Here is a 17653-nt window from a genome sequence, read left to right on the forward strand (position 1 = left end):
AAATGATAAACAGGTCAAGAAAGAAATCTACACCCTTTACAATAGCCATGAATAACATAAAATATCTTGGTGTAACTCTAACCAAGAAAGTAAAAGATCTGTGTGATAAGATCGTCAAGTCTCTGAAGAAATAAATTGAAGATGATTTTGGAAGATGGAAAGATCCCCCATGCTCATGGACAGCTGTGACTAACAATAAAAATGGCCATCTTACCAAAAACAATAAACAGATTCAATGCAATCACCATCAAAATTCCAACAAAAATTTTATTTTATTTTCCTTTTTTTTTAGATATCTGAATTGATTTTACTTTTATTTCCTTCACTTTAAGCCATTCATTATACATTAAGTGTTTTCTGGGGTGGGGCAGAAGGAAGGCATCATTCAGAATGATGGTGGCCATGGCCGGGTTAGTCTCACTGGAGAAGCTGGAGGAGCACAGACTGCCCTGCTGGCAGGTAGATGATGTTCTGAGAGTGGCAGTGCTGGTATGCAATGTCCGCAGCAGCTTCCAGCTTTTGCAGCTCAATCAGGCCAGCACCTGCTGTGGCCAGCGAATTGACAATCAATTCAGCTTCCTTGGAGTCACTCTCAGCAGAGATGATGGCTGCCTTCTGCTGCTGCTCAGTCTTTTCCACCATAAATTTGGCTCTCTCTTGCTTCCTGCTGTGCCACCTGTTTGGCTTCTACTGTCTCTGTGAACTCTTTCCTGAAGGTCAGATGTGTCAGGTACATGTCATCCAGGATGAGCCCAAATGTTGCTGCTTGCTCTGTGAGGTCATCAGTCATCTGCCTGGAGACCAGTTCTCGCTGGGTAACCAACTCTCCAGCATCGAATTGAGCCATCAACAACTTGAAGATCTCTGTGGTGATAGATGGCAGCACCCGCTTCATCATAGTCCTCATGAATGCTGGTATAGGTATGAGGAAACTGGCTGGCAATCAGCCAGAAGAGGATGATCAATGTGATGTTGATATTCTGCAAGTCTGCTCCCAGTGACAATGGGCATATTTCATGGTCAAAAGCAGCAGTCAAAGATAATTGGTTTCTGTACCCAAGGGTTGAGAAAGTGAGTCCCTTTCCTTACCACAATGTCCTGTACTCCATGGAATTTGTCAGAGAAAACAGTTCTGTGTCCAACAGCTACATTACATAAAGCAGAGTTCACCACACCTACTGCAACTGCTAACACCAGACTGAGCTTTCCCATGGATTTTGGCAGCCATGACTCCTTCTGTTGTATACACTCACACCCATTTCACTCTGATCTGCATATGAATAACCCCCCAAATGTTAATAGACCTTGAAAGAGCAATTCTCAAAGTCCTGTGGAAAAACAAAGAAACAAAAACAGAATAGACAAACAATACTGAACAAGAGAAGAACTTTAGCAGGAATCACCATCCCTCACCTCAAGCTGTAATACAAAGCAATAATGATAAAATATGCATGGTATTAGTACAGAAACACATATTATCACTAGAATTGATGGAAGATCCAGTAAAAGATCTAGACCTACAAATGCTTGATTTTTGATAAACAATCCAAAATCATACAATGAAAACAAGAAAGTATCTTCAACAAATGGTGCTGGTATAACTGGGTGTTTATTACATGTGAAAGAAGGAAAATAGATCTATATTAACTATCCTGCACAAAACTCAAGTCCAAGTAGATCAATGATGTCAACATGATATTAGATACACTAAATCTCATAGAAGAGAAAGTGGGAAATACCCATGAACACATTGGTGTCAGAGATAATCTCATGAACAGAAAACCAATGACTCGGACTCTAAGATCAACAATTGATAAGGGGGCACTCTTAAAATGAAAAAGCTTCTGGAGGCAAAGGACACTGTCAATAGGTCAAAATGTCTGCCTACAGAATGGGAAAGGATCTTCACCAACTGTCCATCTGACAGAGGGTTAATATCCAAAATCTATAAAGAACTCAAGAAGTTAGATACCAACAACTCAAATAACCCAATTTAAAAATGGTATAGAAAGATAAACAGAATTCTCAACAGAGGAATCTTGAATGGCCAAGACAAACTTTTAAAAATGTACAAAGTCCTTATTCATCAGGGAAATATAAATCAAAACAATTCTGAGGTAACAACTTACACCCATCGTATCAAAACCTCAAGAGATAGCACATGCTGGCAAGGATGTGGAGCAAGTAGGACACTTCTTACTTGCTAGTGGGAGTGTAAACTTGTATAACAGGTTTGGAAATCCGTTTGTCAGTTTCTCAGAAAATGGAATAAATCTACCTTAAGATTCAGCTCTACCACTCCTGGGCATATACCCAAAAGATTCTCCACCATCACACAAAGACACTTGCTCAACTATGTTCATAGCAGATTTATACATTATAGCCAGAAATTGGAAGCAATATAGATGCTGTTCAAGTGAAGAATGGATAAAGAAAAGGGGGAACATCTTCACAATGGAATACTTTCAGCTATTAAAAACAAAGACAACATGAGTTTTTCAGGCAAATGAATGAAACTTGAGAAAATCATCCTGAGTACGGTAACCCAGTCCCAAAAGGACATGCATGGTATGTGCTCACTTATAAGTAGATATTAACCATAAAACACAGGTATCATGCCATACTCCACAGACACAGAGAAGCAAATCAAGAAGTAAGTACTACTCTGCTATTAAAAAGAATGAATTTATGAATTTCCTAGGCAAATGGATGGACCTGGAGGGCATCGTCCTGAGTGAGGTAACACAATCACAAAGGAACTCACACAATATGTACTCACTGATAAGTGGATATTAGCCCAAAACTTAGGATACCCAAGATAGAAGATACAATTTGCTAAACTCATGAAACTCAAGAAGAATGAAGACCAAAGTGTGGACACTATGCCCCTTCTTAGAATTGGGAACTAAACACCCATGGAAGGAGTTACAGAGACAAAATTTGGAGCTGAGACAAAAGGATGGACCATCTAGAGACTGCCATATCCAGGGATCCATCCCATAATCAGCTTCCAAACGCTGACACCATTGCATACGCTAGCAAGATTTTGCTGAAAGGACCCAGATGTAGCTGTCTCTTGTGAGACTATGCCGGGGCCTAGCAAACACAGAAGTGGATGCTCACAGTCAGCTATTGGATGGATCACAGGGCTCCCAATGGAGGAGTTAGAGAAAGAACCCAAGGAGCTAAAGGGATCTGCAACCCTATAGGTGGAACAACATTATGAACTAATCAGTACCCCGGAGCTCTTGACTCTAGCTGCATATGTATCAAAAGATGGCCTAGTCGGCCATCACTGGAAAGAGAGGCCCATTGAACACCCAAAATTTATATGCCCCAGTACAGGGGAACGCCAGGGCCAAAAAAAAATGGGAATGGGTGGATAGGGAAGTGGAGGGGGAGGGTGTGGGGGACTTTTGGAATAGCATTGGAAATGTAATTGAGGAAAATATGTAATAAAAAATATTAAAAATTTTTTAAAAAGAAATAAAGCCCAAGCAAGGAAACTTGAATCTCACTCAGAAAGGGGAATAAAATAGTCATAAGAGGCAGATAGAGGGAGGGAACTGGGAAAGAGGTGGGGAGGGGAACCAGGGGTTCAGGGTCAGGTGTAGGGAAGTACAGAAGAACTGGCTATATAGACATGAAAATCTACAACTGATGGGGATGGGGAGGTGGGGAGCTTCTCCAGGAAGAGACAAAGACATGGGATAAGGGAGGCACCAAAGAACTAATGCAGGGGGGTAACCTTAGCTGTGACTTACAACACTGGGGATATAGAACCTAAAGGGGCCAACTTCTGTAGCCAGGCAGGACTCCCAGTGCAGCTATAGAGACACCAACCTACCCATAAAATTTTCAACTGCAAATTTATCTTATCTACAAGAAATGCAGGCACTGAGGATGGAGCAGAGACTGAGGAAATGGCCAACCAACAACCAGCCCAACCTGAAACCCATCCCATGGTTAAACACCAATCCCTGGCACTACTAACGATACTCTGTTATGCTTGCAGACAGAAGGCAAGTATGGCTGTCCTCTGAGAGGGTCCACCCAGCAGCTGACTGAGAAGATGCAAACACCCACATTGAAACGGTGAATGGAGCTTGGGGACTCTTGTGAAATAGTGGCGAGAAAAATTTGGAGCCCTGAAGTGGATAAGAACTCCACAGAAAAACCAACAGTCAACTAACCTAGAAGCTTGGGTCTCTCAGAACTTGAACAACCAACCAAAAAGCAAACATGAGCTAGAACTAAGCCTCCTAGCACATAGATAACAAATGTGCAGCTTGGTTTTCATGTGAATCCCAAACAATTGGACAGGGTCTGTTCCAAAAGCTGTTGCCTGTCTGTAAGATGTGTTCTTCTATTCTTCTAACTGGGCTGCCTGTCTCACCTCAGTGGTAAAGGGATGAGCCTGGCTCTACAGAGTCTTGGTGTGCCAGTTTGGCAGGATACTAAGGAAGGCCTCAACCTCTAAGAGGAGAAGGGGAGGTGTATAGAGGGGAAGATTGTGTGAGGAAGAGACAGGAGACAGTAAGCAGGATTTAAAGTAAATTTAAAAACCTAATGAATCAGTAGCTCTCACTTTTATTGAGATGAGAAAAACAGTTTTATTTTCCTTTGAAATACAGAATTTTTAAGATAGCTACTGTCCAAAATGTCAAAGACAGCTTCCTGTGAATCTTTAACTTAGTCATCTTATTAGAGCTTGGATTTGTTTTCAAAGGCAAAAAGTAATTGCAAGTGGAGCATAATTTTCTTCTGCATATTTTTGAAAACTTCAAAGCCATATGACTGTGGTATTTTTATTAGTTCTTTGAGAATTTTTTTATGGTTTTTAACTTTACTCACAGCCCCATAACTCCTTAGCCATCCAGTCACTTAGCATCCACATTTGGGGAGCTCATCAAGTCCAACATGTGCTGCTCCCATACTCTGTAATGTGTGTCATTCCACTGGAGAGTGGTTCACTTTCCAGGAGATAGATATTTTTAAGGAAATCTGACTCCTTTCCCAAAAGTTCCTTAGCTAAGATATGAAACTTTTTGCTTACCCCCTGTCTCTATTCTGATTAACTAAATTAACTGGTCCTTTGCCTTGAAATCGGGGACTAGACAAGAATGCCCACTCTCCCCATATATATTCAGTATAGTACTCGGAAGTGTTAGCTTGAAAAATAAGACAACAAAAAGAGATCAAGGGGACACAAATTGGTAAAGAAGAAATAAAGGTATCATGATTTGCAGATGATATGATAGGATACATAAGTGACCCCAAAAATTCTACCAGAGAACTTCTCCAGCTGATAAACAACTTCAGCAAAGTGACTGGATATAAAATTAACTTAAATAAATCCTTCCTTTTACACAAATGATAAACAGGCTGAGAAAGAAATTAGGGAAACAACTCTCTTCAAAATAGCAACAAATAATATAAAATATCTTGGGGTAACCCTAGCCAAACAAATGAAAGACCTGTGTTGTGAGCCCTCCAGCGGCTCACAAGGGTGGGTACACCTGAATAGCACGCTGGTGCTGAAAGAGAGGGAAACTAGGCGATGAGAGACAGATAGAACCAAGACAGTGTCCTGATCAAGGTTCAAATTTTTAATGGTGGACATGCTTTATAAACGAGGGGGGGGGGAGTCCATTCCCACCAATTCATCCTTGGAGCCTGGAACCAACTGCAGGTGATGACTTCCAGGATAGGGCATAGTCTCTGGAATAGATCCAGGGCCTCTCAACAGATAGCAGTATCTTGAAAAGGAACAGCAGCAGTGGCAGAACAATAGAGTGATCAAGGATGGAAGCCTCCACCCTAGATAATCTCCTTAGTGGCAGCAAGGTCAAGTTCTGGCTTAGCCTGCTTCAGGCTTATGGGAGGCTACAACCTATATGACAATAACTTCAAGTCTTTCAAGAAAGAAATCGAAGAAGATCTCAGAAAATGGAGAGATCTCCCATGCTCATGGACTGGAGGAATCACCATCCCTGACCTCAAGCTTCTTTACCACAGAGCAATAGTGATAAAAAATGCATGGTTAAAAAAAAAAAAAAGAGCATGGTATTGGTACAGACACAAACACATTGATCAATGGAATAGAATTTAAGACCCCAAAATAAAGCCACATACTTATAGTCACTAGATCTTTGACATAGAAGTCAAAAATATATAATGGAAAAAAAAGAAAGCATCTTCCATAAATGGTGTTGGTCTAACTGGCATCTGTATGTAGAAGAATGAAAATAGACCCATATTTGTCACCTTGTACAAAGCTCAAGTCCAAGTGGATCAAGGACCTTAACATAAAACCAGATACACTGAATCTAATAGAAGAGCCTTGAACTCATTGGCACAGGGAGAAATTTCCTAAACAGAACACCAGTGGTTCATGCTCTAAGATCAAGCATTGATAAATGGGACCTCATGAAATTGGAAAGTGTCTGTAAGAAATAGTCAATGAGATTAATTGGCAACCTACAGACAAGGAAAAAAAAATTCACTAACCCTACATCTGATAGAGGGCTAATATCCAAAATATATACATAAAGAACTCAAGAAGTTAATCACCAAAAATACCAAACAACTCAATCAAAATGTAGGCTATAGAACTAAACTGTGAATTCACAACTGAGGAATCTCGAATGGCTTAGAAGCAACTAAACAAACGTTCCAAGTCCTTAGTGATCAGAGAAATGCAAATCAAAACAATTCTGAGATTTCACCTTATACCAAACAGAATGATAAAGATCAAAACCTCAAATGACAACACATGTTGGAGCTAGAGTTTCTTCAGAAAATTGGAAATAGATCTACCTGAAGACCCAGCTATACCACTCTTGGGAATATACCCCAAAGATGCCTCACCATGCCACAGAGGCACATGTTCCACTGTGTTCATAGCAGCCTTATTTGTGATAGCCACAAGCTGGAAACAACTTAGATGTCCCATGACAAAAGAATGGATACAGAAATTGAGAAAAAATAAATAAAAAAAGAATGGATGCAGAAAATGTGGTTCATTTACACAATGGAATACTACTCAGCTATTAAAAATGAGGACATCCTGAGTTTTGCAGGCAAATGGATTGAACTAGAAAATATCATCGTGAGTGAGGTAACTCAGACCCCAAACGACATGCATGGTATGTTCTCACTAATAAGTGGCTATTAGCCAAAAAAAGCACAGGATACCCAAGATACAGTCCACAAAACTCAAAAAGTTCAACAAAGCTGAAGTGTCCAAGTGAGGACACCTTAGTCCCACTTGGGAGAGAGAAGAAAGCAATCACAAGTGGGGAAGGAGGGAGGGACCTGAGAGGGAAAATGGACGGGGGAATAGAAGGTAGAAGGGGAACCTAATCTTGTATTGGGTAAGGGAAAAAGTACTGAAGTCCTGAGGGCTAGCAAAAGAATGGAAACAGGCAACCTCAGGAGATAGAAGATTGGGAAGGACCCTCCAGAATGCACCAGAGACCTGGAAGGTGAGAGACTCTCAGGACTCAAAGGGAAGGGACCTTAGATGAAATGCCCAAGAGTAGAGAGAGGGAACTTGTACAGCCTACCTCCTCCAGCAGGAAGACAGGGCATCAAATGAGGGATGAAGTTGCCACCCTACAGTCACAACTCTGACCCATAATTGTTCCTGTTTGAAAGAATTACAGTGATGGAAATGGAGAGAAGCCTGAGGAAAAGAAGGTCCAGCGAAAGGCCCAAAGAGGGATTCAGCTCAAGTGGATGTCCCAAGGGCTGACACTATTACTGAGGCTATGGAGCGCTCACAAAAAGTGACCTAGCATGATCAGTCTTTCAACTGCTTGTTGAGTCTTCCAAAGAGACAGATGCAGATATTTGCACCCAACCAATGGACAGTAGCAGCTGACCCCTGGGGTTGAATTAGGGAAGACTGAAAGAAACTGAGCAGAAGGACTACCCTGTAGGAGAACCAGCAACCTCAATTAATCTGGATCCCTGAGATCTCTCAGACACTGGACCACCAAACAGACAGCATACACCAGCTGATATGAGGCTTCCCAACACACATACAGCAGAGGACTGCTGGGTATGTGTTCATTCAGAGATGATGTACCTAACCCTCAAGAGACTGGAGGCCCCAGGGAGTTTAGAGGTCAGGTGGGGTAGGGGGTGGGGACATCCACGTGGAGACAGTGGGGGTGGGGAGGAGGTATGGGATATGGAACAGTTGGAGGGTGGATGGGGCGGGGGGCGGGAATAAAGTATGGAGTGTAAAAAATAAATTAATTAATGAAAATAACGAAAATAGTATAATTAAAAAATTAACTGGTCTTACTTGAGTTTTTATAGGTCTTATGAACAGTGTACAATCCACCAAGAGTTCATATGTACAGGTACCACATTGTGTGAGAAAAACAGTTTCTTTGTAGTCCACCACCTCTGTATCTTACCCGCATTATGATCTGTATTTCATAATTATCCCTGAATTTTGGAGGGGAATTGCTGTATATATATATATTGCATTTAGTGCTGAACAGTCTTCCATCTCTTATTCTCGGTACCTTGGATAGCTGTAGCTCTCTGTATTAATCATCATGGACTGCAGAGAGAACGTTCTTTGATGAAAGTAGAAAGATGCATTCATTAATCTATGTGTATAATAATAAGGAAACACAATGATTTTAATACCATGGATAGTCAGCTGAAATAATGCCAGATAATATATACTTGTTAAAGGGAAATCCAACCACATGTATGTTACAATTTGAAACACATATGTACCAAACACAGGAGTACTCAATTTCATAAAGCACTGTTGAAGTAAAAACCACCAATCAACAACACAGTGCTGCTGGTGGATGTTTTAAATCTCCCACTTTCACCAATGTATAACTCCTCCAGAAAAAAAGCAGAGAAATGTTGGAGTTAAATAATGTCATAAATCCAATGAGCCTAACATATCTACGGAATATTCCACGTGAACACTGAAGAATACATCTTCTTTTCATGAGTTTATGGAACTTTCTTCAAAGTAAATCACATATTAAGATAAAAAGCAAGTCACAGAATGTATAGAAAATTTTAATTTACCTCCTGAATTATTTTGTCAAACCAAACACTTTTGTTATTTGGGCCTATTCAAATTAGAGGCTTCTATGTACTGCCATTTAATACTACTACAGTCTCCCTGAGTTACTAGTTAGATCTAATTTTCTACAATTGAACTTAACCACCCTGCAACTATATATATATATATACATATATATATATATTCTTTTGACTGTCATCTTTCAGCTCACCCCATCAATCAAAGCTATTTGATATCTTGAAGCCAGAGAAGTTTATGAAGTTCTATGAACACTGACTGCATTTTGCTGGGATAAGTGCTATCCTGATGTCAGACTAAGCTTCAAGAATACACTGTCAGATAGTAGCTGTGATTAATCCTTTTGGGATTTCTTTTCTTTCAACTAAAAATAAGGATTGGTCTCTCAAACTCTTAAACTGATCTGTAAGCCTGATTCTTCCAGCATCACTTCAGACTGAAAATTGGAAGCTGTCACATGATTTTCAGGAAAATTGTAAAAGGAATGACAAAATCAATGTTAGCTATGGGACATGAACTGCTGCAGATTTAAATGTCATGGTTTAAAGTTTAAAAGCCATACAGCTAAATAGAACTTAATTTCACAGAAAGCAATAACCATAAAATCTACAATGAGCTGAAGCTTCCGGGTTCTTAAGACCTAACTTATGCAACAAACACTTTATGAAACTGTATGAGCCCCAAATTAAAATAAATGTCTTGTCAAGGTGTTAGACTATTTGAAATTGTAGCTGTCTCTGAAAATCCAACCCCATTAACAGCATAAGACAGATGAGAATTTGGAAACCTAAAAATATTTATTGTAGAAGGCTAGGAGAACAAGCTCACAAGGCCTGCTTCCCAGAATGGTGTTTTCAAATGGTTCTTCAGCTTCTTAGACCTCTGAAGAAGATCTTGAAATCTACGTAGCTAATGAACTTCCAAGTCATATATAACTTTCAAATATTCGTTACAATTCCTATACCAAAATGCATAATTACATTATAGAAAACAGTTAACATTATGTAGGAAACATCATTACTCTTAAATTTTCAATCAGAAATAATTGTGCCTCAGATAAACTCCATGAGCTGTATGTGATATTGATATTAAACAAGGATGCATTAAAAGTTGGTCCAAAAGAAATAGTTGCTGTAAAACCAATTGAATGAAAAAAACGTGAATGGAATTTAATATATCAATCACAGTGATATCACAGTTACAATAATTTATTACTACCATTATTGATGTATGACTTTTGGAAAAATCAATTACATAACTTCAATTTTAAACACTTTTCCTACCCTAATTCTCAAGCAAATCATATACAGATAAACTCTGCAGCATATATATGCTTTTTCACCATTTGTAACTTTTCTACAGTATGTTTTATCAAACATACTGTAGATTTGGGAGAATCAAATATGTGGCCATATGCTACATCCACTCCAGTAGTGACTCACATTACAGGTTTGGAAACCTGGAAGCAGTCCTGAGGCAAAGAGTTTCATGGAAACTCAGCCTCCTGGAACCTTGGCATTCCCATAGCTAGAATGCCACAGATTTGTCCCTGCAATACTGTGGAGGGTCTTGTATGCTTTCTTACAGTATTTTACTGGATAAGAGTTAGAAATCTCAGGGCAAGCTTAGCAAAGTATACTTAGAATCTTCACTACATTCAGGTACGGCAGACTACATTGCATAATAGAAGCAAGTTGGTGAATTCTTCTGACAAATGGAGATTCCCCACAGATACTTAAAAGAACAGCCAAGTTACACTAATATGCAAGAATTTACCAAGGCCTAGGAAATAGGGGGTTGTGGTATTACATTATTCATAAGAAGGTCTGCTAGAGCAGAACCCCCTTGCTAGCTTTCACAAGGCTCAAAGGAGTAGCATAAATTGTGACTAGGGTGCGAAATCCTTACTGTCATTAGCTGTCCCTAGGCAGAGCTGTTTTGTCTTTACTGTAAATATTACCTGGTTCCTGTAAGTTTCTTTGAAGTCATTCCTTTGTTTTGTGTCAGGTAACTTCAATGTACTTTGCCTGGTGTGACATCCTACCCCTTTGTTTTCTGTATTATATAAGACTGGTGTTCACTTTGTGACAATATATTCAGATCCAACACTCTTCTGTCCTGTCTCTTTTGTCACTTGCCAACTCTATGCCCATCTGTCTGAGACTCTGATTCGAATGGATTGAGGAGGACCCATTGAGCCCCCGTCCATGGCAGCCATATTGTTAGAGCTGAAGACTGGAGTATTATCTACATCAAGAGTCCATAATATAATTGAATAAATAGAGCTTTCCCAAGAACTTTGGCCTTACTATCTTAGTGTTTGCATGGTATAGCTGCATAGAAATAATTATGTTAGCATGGAGAGGGGAAAACATTTCATTCTTGGACTTTTATATCGTATCTCAGATGGTAAATTGTAAAGAATGAAAATTGTTTGGAAAGAGTACTAAGTGTAAATGCTAGTTTTATTTCCTGAGAGGAAGATGTGAGATGAGAGCCATACCTAAGCTACATAAATACATGGCTTGGGCTGACCCTAGAGCATTTCTATCTAACTATCACTAGGCTTAGCCATGGAACCATCTAGCCACCTTATAATCTGACCTTGAAGGCTTCAGCTTCCAACCTTTATCTGTTAACCAATACCTAGAAAGTTTCAGCAGCTGATATTAAACTCACTCTAGGTCTTTCTGAACTCTAGCTGGATGATTAAACTCAGCTATTCTGGCTCAAACACCTCTCCAAGCTGACAGATTCAAGTTGGCTTCTGGCTGAATTGCTGTCTCTGAAACAATCAAACAAACAAACAAAAACAAACAAACAAACAAACAAACAAACAAAAAACCTGCCTCTGAACACTACAAGCTGAACTGCACTGACTACATTGACTTCATGAACAGAAATTATCTAAACAGGACTTCATGAACTCAACTACATTCAACTGCACTGCACTGAACTCAACTATATCCAACTGAACTGCACTGAACACAACTGCATTCAACTACATTCAACTGCGTTGCACAGAGGCTTCGGGCTGGCTCCAGGCACCAAGAATGGATTGGTGGGGGATGGGCCTCCCCTCTCTATAAGCACAGACTCTTAGTAAACTTTGGGGCCTTGATCAGAGAAAAATTTGTCTTGGCCTCAAGTCTCTTTTTCAGCCCAGCCTGCTTTTCAGGAGTACTCGGTTCATGTAGGCCGTGGGCGGCTTACAACTACAAGAAATGGCTGATTTTCTGGTCTATGGTATTATAACTTATTCCGAACTTTAATTCTCCTGAGAATGTATGCAGTCAGTAATTTTTTCTTTATTATGTATTGTCACAAATAATGTCATTCCATTTGTTATTTTCATGTTCTCTTGGTTTAACCTCAATTATCTTTTTTCCATTCTTACAGTGAAAAATTTACAGGTTTTGGAATTTTCTATACTTTTGGAGCAAGCCATGTATTTTCTGGGGTTCTGGCCATTACACAATACTTTGTTTATATCTAAACCTTTTTAAAACCATTTTCATATAGTGCAGCCAATTATCCGTTGCTTATTATTTTGATTTTATGCCATCGTCTCATAACTGCTTACACAAGAGTAAAGTCCATATTTCTTCATTCTCTCTCTATTTGTATTATTACTGTATGTGGTAGAAAAAACAGATAAATAGCTGCTTGAGATCCTTGTAGATTTTCAGTTGAATGTTGTTCTGGAAAGAAATGGTTTCTATATGTACATATTATGCATTTTCTGAGCAAAAAAACAAAACAAAACAAAAGAAAAAGCAGACATTTATGAATAAAAACATAAATGGATAGCTGATAGATAACATAAGTATAGCTAATAGATAGATAGATAGATAGATAGATAGATAGATAGATAGATAGATAGATAGATAGATAGATGGTTTGAATATACTTGACCTATGGAAGTAGCATTATTAGGGTGTGTGGCCTTGTTGGGATACGTTTTGTCTTGTTGGAGGAAGTGTGTCATTGTATCTGCAGGCTTTGAGGCCTCCTGGTGCTCAAGCTCCAGGCAATGTGGAAGATAGCCTCCTCCTGGCTGCCTCTAAAGGACAGTTTCCTTTTGGCTGCCTCCAATTCAAGTATAGAACTCCCAGGTCCTTCTCCAGCAGGTTCCCATGCTTTATGCCATGATGATAATGTAGTAAACCTCTGAAATTGTAATCCAGACCCAACTAAATGTTTTATTTTATAAAAATTGCCTCAGTCATACTGTGTCTTCATGGGGACAAAACCCTAAGACAAAAAGTAAGACGGACAGATGGACAAACAGATGGATGGACAAAAGGACAAACAGAGACATAGACAGATAGATATTAGATAGAGATAGATGGATATATAGATATATATAATTAAATACATAGACAGATACATACATACTGCATAAATTGAACATTTTTGTTGGTTCTAAACCAAGCACAAATTTAATGATTCACAGTAAAGTTTCATATGACACAGTATAAGCTTATCTTCTTGACAAATATTTATTACAGCAAAGGATATGGTACAATGGAACCAGCAAAAATATATCCACAGGCAACATATAGAAAAATAAATAATTAGATTTCTTATTCTCCCACTGTGGGGAATATACATATTTTTCTCATGAGCTGAAAAGTGCAGGAAAATTAAAGAAATACTTTTGATCTAGAAAACTCACTTGAGTCTTAAAGATTACAGAAAAAACCCTGTTGTGTGACCAGTCCTGGACTAAACCCTTGCCACAGTTAGGCACCATTTGCAAATTAATTTGACCCACTGCTTCAGAAGTATAGGGTAACATCATTAACAAGTTAGTTTAATTAATACCCTAGAAGTTTTGTTTTCAGAGTCATGATTAATTGTTAAAGACAAGTAAAGATAAACAGAAGTATAAAACAGACTTCTGGGGGACTGAAATAGTTCAGGAGTCAAGGTCAAAGTCAAGGTCAAAGTCATAACTGTTTAATTGTGAAAACTCTACCCCCAGCACATATATCTCACAGCTCATAAATGCCCATAACTTAAGCCTCAAGAGACTTTTATCTGCTCATTTGAGTTATCAGGCACAAGCACATACATATTCATAAACAAATAGGCACAAAAACAAAGATACATGTTCACAAATATAATAGAGTAAAATATATCCTAGAAAAGATTTCTAGACTAACTCCTCGTGAATTTATATACATGAAAAAACCAAACTCATATGTGTTGAAAATTATTTGTAATATATTATCAAATGAATATTTAATATACAGCACATATCATTACATATATAGTATATTATGTAAATAGTATATGCATTTGATACCTTTAATGCTATTGTAAATATGCCACACACATATTGAGATTTATGTACTCCACAAGCTTCATATTAATTCTCATAACAACTCTCTTATTTCAACCTAAATATTCCCATTGAGAGATGAGAAATTGGAACACAAACTACTTAAAGCTTATGTAATCAAGTCTTGTGTTTTAGAACTGAAATCCTTGTTTCAAGGTCTCATGACTCAGAAGAGACAGTGGAGCATAAATCAAGTTGAAATAAAAGCACTCAAAAGTTGTTATAAAACCTCATGGGCATCCCTGAGGCTTACTTGATTTTGGAATAAGGAGCTACTCCAAGTCACTCATAAAGGGTGAAGTTGTTTTATAGTAGAGATGCCCAATGTATGCTTAAGCCTTCATTTAATCAGGCCACTCCAGGAAAACACCAAAAAGTGAAACAGCCCTGCACATCTCTACTAGAATCAAATGCTACTTTCTAAAATTCATATTCGGCACAAAGCATGAATGGAGGCAAATGAGGTTGAGATGGCAGAAAAAACAAAATGGATGATTTTCTGAAGTGAAGTAAGTGGCAAAATCAGATAACATGCTGAATATATCCTTGCTTGCTTACTACAAATTATTGGTTCTACACAAAAAGTTAGTTACAGCCTGGCCCAAATCTCATTACAAATTGTTTTTATGTGCAAAGTCTCAATCAAACACAGTGACATCCATTTAGTTTTGCATTGTCTGTGGCTATTTCCATGCTATAATATAATGAGAAATTGGAGTAGATTCCAAGAAGTTCTAAAATAGTATTACTTCGAAAGGTTTCCAAATCCCTAAATTGAAGGTACATAATATGAAGTGGAAACTCCTAGGTTCTTTGGAAAGTTAGTTGTGTGAAATGATGTTTTGCTGGGGCACACAGGTGAAAGGATGTCTTGCTAAAGCACGCATGTGAAAGACTGTTTTTCTGAAGCAGACACAGGTGAAAGGATGTTTTTGGATATAGCAGATACATAAAATGATGCTTGATGAAAGAGTTTAAATATGACCCAACAGACAGTGGGAGATGAGCAATGAGCCTTGGTTTGATTTGCTCCACCTTGCTATACATCACTAAAGACATGTATGTATTGGTTCACCTCACATAGTGTTATTGGGCTCAACTTGTGTTAAAGGCGCCATTGTGAGAAACGTGCCAAGAACTGCTTCTGAGGATCCTGCAGTAGCTTGCTGTCTCTGGGGCCTCGCCTCAGGCTAGTTGGCGAGCCTGGTGCTTTCTTCAGAATTAACATAAAGCTGCCTGGTGTCTGCTTGCTAAAAAGACTGGACTGTATCTGCTGGTTCAGGCATGGTGTCTGCCTGCCTAGAGGATTGGTCTGCAGCTGCTAAATCCTATTTGTTGTTTGATATGGGACAGAACTGCTACCAAAGAAGACCAAGCTTGCTCCCAAAGAGTCACTGCTGACCAGGTCCACTTTCCCCATATCCTAATAAGTTTTCCCTTCCACTACCTCTGCTGGGTGGTGGGCTAGAGAAGAGGTTAAATCCTTTTTAAAACTAGGTTGCAAAGAATTTATGCCTGCAATAATCTCTCATTGTGTGTTTATGTGGCATTCCATCCTCTCTGGGCCCTATGAAGTAAACCCTTTAGATGTTTCAACATGTTCTTTCTATTTCTTTAATGCTGTATGTTACAGGCATTCTTTGTTTAGGAGTCCACAAATTCATTTTTAAGATATGCAATGCAAATGAAAGTACTCTAAATGTTATTGCACATGCCGGTTATCTAGCATTTGGAACGCACTGAGAGGAGGATCACTAGGCTGCACTGAGAAGAGGACAAGGCTACACAAGACACAATGAGACCCTTTATCAAAAGAGCAGGAACAGCAACAACAACAACAAAAAAAGCAAAAATTACTCTTAATGGCTGACCCATTATGAATTTCATCAGAACCGTTGAAACAAAACTACTTTTCTTAAAAGGGGCATATGAATTTTTCTGTAGGTCTGTAATCACCTCTGGGGAGTTTGACTAAGATCAATGGGAGATTAGTTCTGTGCAAGTGCCTTAGCTGTGTCTGCCAAAATCAAAATTAATCAGTATTCTCCATTCAGAGAAAATGTAATCTAATTAAAAGTCTTGGAGTTGGCTAAAACTACATATGTTTACCCTGATGCTTACCACACTCCTGATTTCACCATGGAATCAATACTTCCCTTGGATGCCAAGAGTTGAGGTTAATTCCCAACACTAAAAAAAAAAAAAAAAAAATCATAGTTGATAATTACATAATCACTGGTCGGTTGTTATTAAGATATATGCTAACATAGCTACCTACAGTTCTTTATCTAGATTTGAAGTTCTATGAGATCTTTTTTTTCCTTCCAGGTTAACATCTTAATTGCTGCCTTTGTTCAGATCTCGTTTAGGCAGCTATGTTGACAAGATTTCATGGGTGTAGCTTCTCTGATATTTTAGGAGGTACGGTCTCATACCAAACATCTGTTACTCTTGTTAATATCTTTCTTTTTTCTCTTCCACTAGGATTCTTGAGTCTTAGATGCATGAGTTGTTTTATAGATGTACCAGTCAGGGCTGAGAATCACAAGGATACTTGTACTTTGATGAGTTGTATTTTTTTCCCCCAGTGGTCTCTGTCTATTGCAAGGTGAGCATTTCTTTAATAAGGTTAGTCAAGTACTTACATGTTGTATAAGAAAAAATATTTAGAATGTAGTTATAGATTATGCTGGTTCAGTAAAGGGCAACTGTAGGTAAATAATAAATTCTGAAAGTGTAAGAAATAGTCTGCATTGAGGAAGAGCCCACAATTTTGTTATCCAATACCAAGTAGTCAGCCCTGAATCATATACATACAAATATTATACTGGATAATCAGGTGGTATTTTTACATGTAGGAGTGTGTGTGTGTGTGTGTGTGTGTGTGTGTGAGAGAGAGAGAGAGAGAGAGAGAGAGAGAGAGAGAGAGAGAGAGAGAGAGAGAACAATTAAAAGATGGAAGTCAAAAATTTGAAAGATCATGAGAGGTACATGGGTCAGGTTGGGTTGAGGAGAGGAAAGAGTAGAAAATTTTAATTATATTTTAATATAAAAAAATGTATATAGTACCAATAGAACTTTATCTTCACATTACTGGTGCAGAGTTGTCAAACCCAAAGTAATTTAAGTCAGTTATAAGAATCTAGAAGCATTCTGAAATTACTAAAACTTCATGGGCTCCTATCATAAAATGCAATGTGTGTTTTTATCTCTCCTAAGAA

The 17653-nt window shown here is 38.5% G+C and overlaps 1 pseudogene; it reads right to left on the minus strand.

Moving 5' to 3' along the window:
- Positions 1–417: 417 nt before the first annotated feature.
- LOC110286414 (prohibitin 1 pseudogene) lies at positions 418–2135 on the minus strand (annotated as a pseudogene).
- Between the last annotated feature and the right edge of the window lie 15518 nt (positions 2136–17653).

Source organism: Mus caroli, unplaced genomic scaffold (genome assembly GCF_978045245.1).
Source record: "Mus caroli unplaced genomic scaffold, Mus_caroli_1 scaffold_5, whole genome shotgun sequence".
NCBI classification, from domain to species: Eukaryota; Metazoa; Chordata; class Mammalia; order Rodentia; family Muridae; genus Mus; species Mus caroli.